The sequence below is a fragment of the Suncus etruscus genome, chromosome 15, assembly GCF_024139225.1.
Source record: "Suncus etruscus isolate mSunEtr1 chromosome 15, mSunEtr1.pri.cur, whole genome shotgun sequence".
NCBI lineage: Eukaryota > Metazoa > Chordata > Mammalia > Eulipotyphla > Soricidae > Suncus > Suncus etruscus.
The window spans coordinates 67,172,053-67,184,172 of NC_064862.1; the positions used below are offsets into that span (position 1 = coordinate 67,172,053).

Sequence of the window (12,120 nt, forward strand, 5' to 3'; positions counted from 1 at the left end):
GGGACAAAGTAAAGAGTCAAGACTGAAGGATCCCCAGAAGGAAAAAGATCAAGAAACACTAGTGTAGATATTTTTCATTTTGTCTTTATGCTTTTTTGGACTGAAATATTCCACAGTGGCACTAAAGACATTATGGGGCTCAAGGCACTTGTCTTCACATAGCTAACCCCAATTCATTCCTTGACACAAAGTCACTGCCAGGTGACCCAGAGCACGGAACCAGGAGTAGCCTTGAGTTCTGCTGGATGTGGACCAAAACAGCAAAGAAAGTTTCTATAATAATTGCATCTTATTTTTTGTAACTAGAATGAAATCAACTGGGGCCAGAGAGATAGCATGGAGGTAAGGCATTTGCCTTTCATGCAGAAGGTCAGTGGTTCAAACCCCGGCATCCCACATGGTCCCCTGAGCCTGCCAGGAGCGATTTCTGAGCATAGAGCCAGGAGTAACCCCCTGAGCACTGCCGGGTGTGACCCAAAAACCAAAAAAAAAAAAAAAATGAAATCAACAAATTATTTTTAAATACTGAAAATTGGAGTCGAAGAGATAGTACAAGCAGGCAGTGCTCCTACCTTGCATGTAACTGAATATGGGTTTTGACCCTAATATCCCATATGGTCCCCTGAGACCTGAGTCAGGAGTAAGCTCTGAGCACTTTACACTATAATCAAAATAAAAAAAAAAATCTGTAAATAGATTGAGGTCTTACGGTGGGGAGATAATTCAAAGCACTGAAGAGCATGCTTTGCACAAACTTTAATAAATACTTTTCTGCAACTTCCTTCTTGTTGAATGCTTACATAGCTATGAACTTTCCTCTTTTTTTTTTCTTTTTTTTTTTTTGGTTTTTGGTTTGGAGGCCACATCAGGCGGTGCTCAAGAGTTACTCCTTGCTCCAGGTCCATCTGGGATTGGCTGCTTGCAAGGCAAATGCCCTACCATTTGCTATCACTCTGGCTCCTGAACTTGCCTCTTAACACCACTTATCTGTGCCCCACGTGTACTGGCAGCTGGTGTCTTCATTCTTGTTTCCTTTTAGGAATCTTTTGATTTCCTCTCTAACCCACTGGTTGTTCAGTTGAGAGCTGTTTAATTTTCAGGTGCTTACATTATTTCTCTTTTTTCTCTATGTGTATAAATTTTATTTTCAGTGATTCATAGACTGAGAAGATAGTTGACCTGATTTTTTTGTTTGTTTGTTATTTTGGGGGATTTTTTGGGTTTTTATTTATTTATTTATTTATTTGGTTTTTGGGTTACACGTGGCAGCGCTCAGGTCAGGGGTTACTCCTGGCATTGCATTCAAAACTCGATCCTGGCAGACACGGGGGGGGGTAAACGGGACGGGGGGACATATGGGATGCCGGGACTCAAACCACTGTCCATCCTGGATCGGCTGCGTACAAGGCAAACGCCCTACCACTGTGCTATCTCTCCAGCCTAGTTGATCTGATTTCTACCCTCTTAACTTTATGGTGGTATGTTTTATGGCCCAGCATGTGATTTATCATGGAAAATATCTCATTTGTACATTGGAGAAGGATACATAATTGGCTTTGAGGGGATAAGAAATCATATATATATCTGCTAACTTCTGCTTTTCCATTTCTTCTTTCAAATCCAGTATTTCCTTGCTGAGATTGAGTCTAGTTGATTTATTAAGAGGTGATACAGCAGTTTTGAAGTTTTCCTACTACTATTATGTTGCTATCAATGTCTTCAATTGTTTTAAATATTTTTCTGGTTTTTCCTTAGGTGCATATATGTTTAGGAATGTGAGTTCTTCCTGATGATTAAGTTTTATCCCTTGGTCATGACACTCTCTGTCTCATTGCCAGAGTCCGCAGGGCCCTGTTGGAAGCTGAGCAGGCAAGACTGATAAGATGCTTTCCTTTATGGGATGCCAGGGGATTGAACCGCAGTTCATCCTAGGTTAGCACGCTCAAGGCAAATGCCCTATCACTTGCACCCCTTTTATGGCTGTGTTACAGAGGTAATACAGTAATGTAGGATAAGATCTCATATAACTTTTTAAAACCTAAAGTTTCTGTTATTTGGTACAAATATGACCACTCCAGCTAGTTTTTTTTATTTGTTTACTTGAAATATTGTCTTCCAAACTTTGACTTTTTTCCTTTTTTTTTTTTGTTTTTTTTTTTGTTTTTTGTTTTTTTTTTTTTGTTTTGTTTTGTTTTTTGGACCACACCCAGCGGTGCTCAGGGGTTACTCCTGGCTGGCTGCTCAGAAATAGCTCCTGGCAGGCATGGGGGACCATATGGGACACCGGGATTCGAACCAACCACCTTTGGTCCTGGATCGGCTGCTTGCAAGGCAAACGCCGCTGTGCTATCTCTCCCGACCCGACTTTTTTCCTAATACCTGTGTGATAATAGTTCTTTATCCACTCATCTATTCTCAGGCAGCTGGGTTGTTTCCAGATTTATGGATATTGTGACTAGTCCTGCAATGAACATAGGATTGAAGATGCCTTTTCTTCATTGTGTTTTTTGGGTCCTTAGGGTATATTCCCAGGAGTGGTGTTTCTGAGTTATATGGGATCTCAATTTATAGTTTTTGAGGAATAGCCATATTTCCAAAAAGGCTGGACCAATTGAGAGTCCCTTTCTCCCAGCATCTGCACCAGCACTAGTTGTTCTTTTTTTTTTTTCTTTTGGTGTGTGACATGTGCCAGTCTCTATGATATGAGACAATATTTCAGTGTTTTGCATTGCCCTGATGATTAATGATGGCCAACTGGGGTTCAATCCCAGCATCCCATATGGTCCCCCAAGCCTATCAGGAGTGATTTCTGAGTCAGAGCCAGAGTAACCCCTGAGTGTCACCAAGTGTGGGTAAAAACCCAAAAACAAACAAACAACAAACAAATAAAATAAAAAGAAGAAACTGGAACAATAGCTCAGCAGCTAGGGCATTTGCCTTGCATGTGGTTGACCAGGCTTCAATCCCTGACATCCCAGATGGTCCCCAGAGCCTGCCAGGAGTTATTTCTGAGCACAAAGCCAGGATTAACCTCTGAGCACCGCCAGGTGTGACTGAAAACCAAATAAATAAATAAATAAATAAATACATAAAATAAAAAGAAGTACAGTGACCAGAAAATTTGTGAAATTTATTGCATCACCAATGAAATCATTAGGCATTGACAGAATACTTAGTAAGCTCTTGTTGCTAACTGACCATTCTGTTACTTAGTTTGTTTCCAGACATGAAGTTACACATCAACATCTAAATTGGTGTGTTCCTATGGAAATGACAGCATCAAACAAATGAAGTTGTATAGGAATTCAAGGCACTAGAACTGAAACTGTGGCTTTTGTGGGGTATAATCTCAGCTGTCAGGTCTCCTGAAAGTAGTAAAATGTGTGTTCTGTATACTCTTTTATTTTTTTAATAATATCTTTATTCAAGCGCCATGATTACAAACATGTTTCTAGTTGGGCTTCAGTCATAAATAAGAATACCCCCTTCACTAGTGCAAACTTCCCACCATCAATGTCCCCTGTAAAAATATTTTAAAACAGAGACCGGAGAGATAGCATGAGGTAAGGCGTTTGCCTTGCATGCAGAAGGTCAGTGGTTCAAATCCCGGTGTCCTATATGGTCCCCTGAGCCTGCCAGGAGTGGTTTCTGAGCATAGAGCCAGGAGTAACCCCTGAGCGCTGCTGGGTGTGACCCAGAAACAACAACAACAAAAATTAAAACAAACAAAAACAAGAAAAAATGTGTCTCTGGGCTATTTGCATCTTCTATGCTGAATGTGTCAACAAACAGAATCAGGTCCTTTGTTCACAATGAACAGGTCCTGGGGGATCTCAGAGCCCGGGGATCTAATGGGAAGCAGTAATACTCAAGCAGTCACCTCGAAACTGTTCCTAGTCTCACTCAGAGACCAATCTGCAAAGGGCATACTGAGCAATTAATGAAACAAAAATGTGCTGGGCTGAAACATATTTTCAAAGGTTACATACAGCAGTGATAAATCACTAACGAAATGTAGTTCCTTTTGGTGACAAAATAAGATATGTGAAGGAGAGTAAATCACATGCGAATGGCAGAAATTCTTGTTCCTTTGCCATTAATCAGGGCCCTGACAGAAGAGGGTCGGAAGACTTGGCTGGACTCCTGGCCCAGGGTGGAAGGTTTTGCAGAAACTCACCTGAACTCTATGTGTCCCTCAGATCCCTCATCCTGCAGCCAACACCCCACCCAATAATCCTACAAGAGGCCCTGATGAACTCTTGTGGTGCTGACAATGTGCTTTTCTCTTCCTTTCATTCATTCCCGACACAGTGGCAGTGAAAGCAACCACAAAAAGGATGCCAGGCAAGGCGGAAGGCGCAGAGGAAGGGTTGGGCAAACCACAGTTGTATGGCAGACTGAAAAAAAATCCAGAAGCACTGACTGTTCTTCCTAAGCAGTGAAAGTGTCTTTTACAGGGCACCCAAATTTTATTAGCAGACTAAGTGGACTGAGTTTATTTTCAAGAACAAAGTTCTTGGGGCCAGCACGAAAGTACAACAAGCTCCGCAGGGGGCTGACCTGTGCATCCTCTGTGGCTCTGCATATGGTCGTCCTTACCTGCCAGGAGTGACCCCTGAGCTCAGAGCCAGGAGCACTACAGGGTCTTTCTATTCTTTTAAAAATAACTTTTCTCTCACTTATCTGGAAACCAATATATTATATATATTATATTATATTATATTATAAAATAACTTAAAATACCTTGATATAAGACATGCAACTGTAGGGTACACAGAGAAAAACTTAGGCAGAACTATCTATGACATTGAAACTAAAGGCACTCCACTAACTTAAAAAAAAAGTTCTGGTAATATCAGCCAAATTTGTCATAATAATTGGAATTGGGTCAAATTGATGTCTATCAGAGAATCATAGAGGAACAGTGAAGTAGGGCCATAGGCAAAGTGGCAGTTACAGGTGGCGAATGTAGCAGGTGTGGCTTTGGCAGGGTGGAGACTTGGCCACCCCTTCATCCCATATTGCCAGATTTCAGCTGCATGACCAGTGTACCAATGATTTTTTTTTTTATAGCTTGGTTTACCTCTCGTTAGAGAAAAGAGTGAGTCTATGAAATGAACCCAGTGTAAACACCACGACTCTCGAAAGGTCTTTATTTCATTTTGATTAGACATTTGTGCATGGCATTAAAAAGAGATCTGAATTCATTTCTCTGCATAGAGCTGACCAGTTTTCCCAACACCACTTGTTGAAAAGGCTTTTCTTGTTTTACTTTGTTGCTTCTTTTTTTTTTTTTTTTTTTTTTTTTTTTTGGTTTTTTGGGCCACACCCTGTGACGCTCAGGGGTTACTCCTGGCTATGCGCTCAGAAGTTGCTCCTGGCTTCTTGGGGGACCATATGGGACGCGGGGGATCGAACCGCGGTCCGTCCTAGGCTAGCGCAGGCAAGGCAGGCACCTTACCTCCAGCGCCACCGCCCGGCCCCATTACTTTGTTGCTTCTAATAACATACCAAAGAGACCTAAGGCTCGCTTTCATGATATTCAAGTCAATTTCACTGAATTGAGGGTCTTTATTTTAACGCCATGCTATTTGAATTACTACCACTTAACTGTGTAGTTTAAAGTTGATGCCTCCCAACTTTTTTCCCCAAGACTACTTTGTTTTTGGAGGTTTATTATTTCATATGAATTTTAGAACTGTTTGATAAATTTCTATGAAAACTGTCATGAATATCCTTATAGGGATTGCATTAAATATATGCAATGTTATGGGAAGTATTGCCATTTTTTTTTTTTTTTTGGTTTTTGGTTTTTGGGTCACACCCGGCAGTGCTCAGGGGTTACTCCTGGCTGTCTGCTCAGAAATAGCTCCTGGCAGGCACGGGGGACCATATGGGACACCGGGGATTCGAACCAACCACCTTTGGTCCTGGATTGGCTGCTTGCAAGGCAAATGCCGCTGTGCTATCTCTCCGGGCCCAAGTATTGCCATTTTAATTAACTTAATCTTCTCAATCCATGAACAGGGGATGTGTTTTCATTTCCTTGTATCCTCTTTCATTTTTTTTTTTTTTTTGACCCCACCTGGTGACACTCAGGGGTTACTCCTGGCTTTGCACTCAGAAATTGCTCCTGGCTTGGGGACCATATGGAATGCCTGGGATTGAACCCAGGGTTAGCCAAATCCTGGGTTAGCAGCATGCAAGGCAAACGCCCTACCACTGTGTTATCGCTCAGGCCTGCCTCTTTCATTTCTTTTTTTTCAGCCTACAGCACCCGGTATTCCCAGGCCCCAGGCGGTCTCCCATCCAAGTACTAACCAGGCCGACTCTGCTTAGCTTCCGAGATCAGACGAGATCGGGTACGTTCAGACGAGATCGGGTACGTTCAGGGTGGTATGGCCGTAGACCTCTTTCATTTCTTAAAGCAGTTTTTTATAGTTTTCCTTGTATAGGTCTTTCTCCTCTTTAGTTAAGCTGAATTTTGAAGTATTTTATTTTCTGAGACACAATTGTGAATGGGATTTTTGTTTTGTTTTGTTTTGTACCCGGTGATGCTCAGGGGTTACTCCTGGCTCAGAAACCGTTCCTGGCTTGGGGGACTATATGAGATGCCAGGGGTCGAACCAAGGTCTGTCTTGGGCCAGCCACTTGCAAGGCAAGCGCCCTACCACTGCACTACTGCTCCAGGCCCCAGAATGGGATATTTTTTAAGTCTTTCTTTTCTTTTTTCTTTTTCTTTTTTCTTTTTTTTTATTTTATTTATTTTTTTTGGGTCACATCCGGCCGTGCTCAGCTCCTGGCTGTCTGCTCAGAAATAGCTCCTGGCAGGCACGGGGGACCATATGGGACACCGGGATTTGAACCAACCACCTTTGGTCCTGCATCGGCTGCTTGCAAGGCAAATGCCGCTGTGCTATCTCTCCGGGCCCTTCTTTTCTTTTTTATTATTTCACAGAGTGATGATTTATTTTTCTTAATCATGCTCCTTCATCAAAATTACCTTCTTGGGTCTCTGGAACCCTGATGGTTGTTATATTGCTCTCTTTGGATTTATTCTAGGGTTCTTCTGTCTCCAGTCATTTATTTGAGTTTTTCCCCTAACACCACCTTATACTTGTCTGGAAGTTTTCTGTATCTCATCTTGTAGCTTGCTGATTCTGTCCTTTGCTAGTCTTACTTTGTTGCTAGGGCCTTGCAGATACTTTTTCATTTCACCTATCCAGTTTTTTAATCCTGTGATTTCTGCTCTCATATCCTCTTGTGTTTTTTTTTTATTGGTTTCTTGTTTCATTGTTTGTTTGAGCTCATTAAGCATCCTCCACATTTTTTTCTATAAAGTGTTTGTTTGAAAGGTTTTATATCTGATTATAGTACTGATAGTACGTGAGAGCTACTATATTATGTATTTGCTCACTATGCCTGGTGAGATTTGCATGCTGGCCCCTTCTGCCAGTTGCAGACTGGAAATGAATCTCTCCAGTTTACTACTTGACCCCCTCCACTGCCTGGAAGCTCTGTGGGTGATTCAGCTGTTTGGTGCTCTCTTCATTCCTTGTCAAAGCTCTCCATTGTAATGTGTTATTATTTGTTTTGAGTTTTTTGTGCTGGTCTCAATAAATGCTATATTCCATGTGAGATATATATACCTATATATATCTATATATGGTGTAATTTTATGGCTGCATTAGTGGGCAGGCTGCATGGTTTGGGTGAATGCCTACTTGGATTTCCTACTGAGGCTGCTTGTGTCCTTGGCTCTGTGTGTGCTCAGAAATAAACTGAGTTTCAACTATCTAATGAGATGTAGAGGGATTAAATGACTAAAACTTTCTAAAGTTTCTGGACTATGAACCTTTGAATTAGGTAGTGACTGGTAAAACAAGTTTCCTTCTACTAATTTTGCTTTGTACAAATGTATTAATCTGTAGATGTAGAACAGCTTTATATGTAGAATCCATGTAAATATCAGCCCTGAAATTCCCTTGCATTTAGGCACTGCAAAGAGAATAGAGCAGGAGAATAGAGCAGGTCCTCTTTTGTTTGAGGGGTGATTCAAGCTCAGGATGTTTGTCATGATCATGTGCTCTGTGGCCCTATGCCTGTTTTCGCCTTGCCTGGAAATCCCTCCACCCTAGCAAGTTAACTCTTTCTGTTCATTCTCATTTATCACTACTCAGTTCACAAAATTTTGTCTTCATGTCTCTTGGCTTCTTGGATCCTCTTCCTGTAAGCAAACAAGCATCAGGAACTCCATGATGTTACTTACAAATGGGTTTATTAATTTGCTTATCAATTTATTAATCTGCTTATTGATTTACAAATGTACACCTTTATTTACAAACTTGTTTACCCTATAGTTATTTCAGGTCATCAATTTCCAAAACCAATCTCATTTTCCATCCACCAATGTTCCCTGTTTCCACCCTACCTCCCATAAGCCTTACTTCAAAATTGTTGCTTGCTACAACAGTTTTTAGGTCATTTCCAATCCCTCACCAGAACTGTGTTTTCTGTCATTTTTCTCATTATGAATGTTGGGATCAAAGTGATATCCCTGATCCTATTTCCTGATGCTGGTCTGAATATTTTGTGATTGAACCTTTGCATTTCATTTCATGTCTAGAGACTAAATGCCCCAGAAAGGATTGCTCCCCTTAGCTTAAAGGTGGGTTGGGTCCTCTTGAAGCCAGTCTTGGATACTTCAGATTGGGAGTTGCAGTGCTTCCAGAATTATGGAAATAGGAGGTGTCGGGGACACAGGCCTTGCTACTACACCTCTTGTTACTATGATTCCCCCATGCCTTCATCATGTGTTCTACAATCTCACACTGGGGGGTTTCTCTTGAGTGCATGATGTACCACTTTGCCTCAGGCTTCCTAAGTGAAATCTATCCCTCCAAGGACCCTGTACATCCTTTGTGAGTGAGCTGGAGTGGCTCCCTTTTTAAGTGGGATGGGCAGAAGGGACACCTTTGACCCATGCATACTTAGATTGTTGGGACCTGGGTTCTGAACAAGGAGGGATGCCATTTTGTAAAGGCCGCATGGCAGGCTTCTCGGGTTCTGAGGAGGGAGAGGTGCCATTTTGTAAGAACCACATGATGCAAATCACATGCTAGGTCTTCATACACCTATTTCCATTAATGCAGCCCCAAGCTACCTGGCCATACCAGGGCAGGACAAGGGAGCAGTAGGAAGGTACCCCTAGAAAATAGCCAATCATTGTAAAGATCATCAGAATCCCTCTATATCACTTCCCTATATAATATTCCTCATGACCTTGGGCAGGGCTTCATTTCCTTCAGGAGTCTTTTTTGTAGATGGATTAAAGTATTAAACTTTATTCCAATTGAGTGGTCTCGTTTTTGGACACTGGGTTCTAGCAAGGTGAGTTTGAAAGATCATAGAGGCCTCTCTGATCAGTTTCCTTACATCAAGCAACTGGTACTTTATAGCAGGACTAAAAGGGGCTGCAGAAGTCCATCAATCTCTCTATAACCACTGAGGGCACCCAGGGTATTATTGGAGTAACTGCAGAAAGTTTCTTAGATATACACCCCCTTTGATCCAGATACTCTGGAAAATGTTTAGCCCTTAACTTGGCTTTTTTTTTTTTTTTTTTTTTTTTGGTTTTTGGGCCACACCCGGGGTGCTCAGGGGTTACTCCTGGCTATCTGCTCAGGAATAGCTCCTGGCAAGCACGGAGGACCATATGGGATGCCGGGATTTGAACCAACCACCTTTGGTCCTGGGATGGCTGCTTGCAAGGCAAATGCCGCTGTGCTGTCTCTCTGGCCCCCCTTAACTTGGCTTTATGTCACAAGTGGCACCCAGTTTTTAGAAGAAACTGCCACAGTTAAAAGATTAGCAGGAATGAATACCTCCCAGCTACTGGTCTAAAAGATCTATTACTATGGAGACAGTGATATCAATAAGGCTGAACAGCAACAAACTAGGGTATTAGTGGCAGCCATACAAGAAACACAAGGAATTTGTACCCCTTATACCAAAAAACTAGCAGGAGCAGGATAGGTGTCATCTTATAACACTAAAGGATCAGTGTCTTAACTAAATAATTCAGCCATTAAAGAAAGAACTTCCCCAAGCTTAACAAAACTGAAGCTACATATCAAAACCTCTTCTCCCATTCTCTCCCTAAAATCACTTGAGTAATATTATGAATTCTGAGGGTCAGGCCAGAAATTAAAGAAAGAAATGTCCAAAGCTTAAAAAAAAAAAAAAAACAGAAGCTGGGGCCGGAGAGATAGCATGGAGGTAAGGCATTTGCATTGCATGCAGAAGGACAGTGGTTCGAATCCCGGCATTCCATATGGTCCCCCGAGCCTGCCAGAAACAATTTCTGAGCATAGAGCCAGGAGTAACCCCTGAGCACTGACTGGGTGTGACACCCCCCCCCAAAAAAAACACAGAAGCCACCTATCAAAGCCTCTTCCCCTCTTCTCTTCCTAAGATCACCTCCGTGAAAGAGAAGTTTAGGACTTCTTGCAAAAGTTGCAAGAGTGGAGCATTATTAAGATGTCAGTGAAAAGGAGTAGCTATGTGGAAAATTTTTCACCAGCTTGATCTAGGTATTTCTGAGGGACAAAGAAAATGATCTGTTTCCAATATAAAAGCACTTCTACTCCAAAGACAAAGATGCAGGTAAGAGGATTTTTTTTTAATGTCTGGCTGTTGCCATTTGAGGATCCCTCCTTTGAAATTGTGACTCCTCCATTTGAGGCTACCACAGAAGTACCGTAGATCAGCTGATTTGCATAAAAAGGGAGGAAAAAGTCTTACAGACTCAAAATGGCCTTAGTTCTCCCAGATGTCATGTCTCCCAGATTGTCACCTTTTTGTAGGTGAAGAAATTGGAATGACCAGAAGAATCTATTTTTGGGGGGGCGGGGCACACCGAGTGACACTCAGAGGTTACTCCTGGATATGAGCTCAGAAATCGATCCTGGCTTGGGGGACCATATGGGATGTCAGGGATCAAACCCAGTTCTGTGCTGGGTCAGCCAAACCCCATACCTGGCAAGAGCTGGCCTCCAGAGCCAGAGGTGATTTCTGAGCACAGAGTTAGGAGTAACCCCTGAGTGCAGCTGCCGGTAGTGATAAGATAAAAAGAAAAAAAAAGGTTTTGGGAATAACTTGGAACTTGCACCAGTCCCAGAGTTCAGGTCAAGTAGAATGGATGAGCCAGATTCTAAAAGATGTTTTGAGCAAATTTACATGAGAAAATGGTCCTAAATGGCCAAAGCTCCTCCCTTTAGTGCTGCTGTGGGCTCATTGTATCCTGTACTGAGCTTCTTTCTTTATCCTCCTTGGAAACCATATTTGCCAGGCCTTGTTCACTATCTTCCATGGTGGGGGGATCCTATTGGCAGAAATTTCCCAGGGCTTCTTTGTGGAATACCATAATTGCTGTCAGCAGACTCAGCACCAGGCCCTCCATTATCTGCTGGAATGTGGGCCCAAGAGTTGCCTCCTAATTTACACACCTTCAAGTTTCAGGACTGGGATTATAACAAGAAGTTCCAGAAGGAACAGCTTTCACCTTCTTGGAAATTACACTGTGATCCTGACTATTTTGCAGTTGGAAAAATGTTATATATCACAATGGTTTTACTAAAGTCGGAGGATGTGCTAGTTGAGCCTTCTGTGTTATTGGTTTTTACCTATTGAACTTAGTGGGCTTCTAGTCTACTTTCCCCCATCTAATTTGTTGTGTTCCCTACTGTCTGTGAGTATTGTGGAATTTGGAGCTTTAGAATTTGTAGCACTGCGACAATTCTCAGCCCAGTCCCCTCCCTACAGGGCCCTATTCTATAGGCCAAAGATACCTAGGAGTTACATTAGTTGGCATGACATCTGTTTTAAGATTAGTTATAAAGCTGTTTATATGTGTCAGTTGTAGGGTGTGGGTGTGGTTGCTGGGGTTTTGGCAAGGCAGGGATTGAAGCAAGGCAGAGATTGCCCCCTCCTGAGCAAGCCTCAAAGTTTTCAGTCCAAAGAGTCTCAGTACCTGAGAGTTTTATCAGTTGTCATGGCTCTTCCAAGATTATTAGTCTTGAAGCTGTGAAGCTGGTGTGTTTACATGATTGCATTGTGGAA

General features: G+C 42.2%; 1 pseudogene; it reads right to left on the reverse strand.

The window, feature by feature from the left end:
* Positions 1-6,265: 6,265 nt before the first annotated feature.
* Positions 6,266-6,410, reverse strand: LOC126031533 (uncharacterized; annotated as a pseudogene).
* Positions 6,411-12,120: the final 5,710 nt, after the last annotated feature.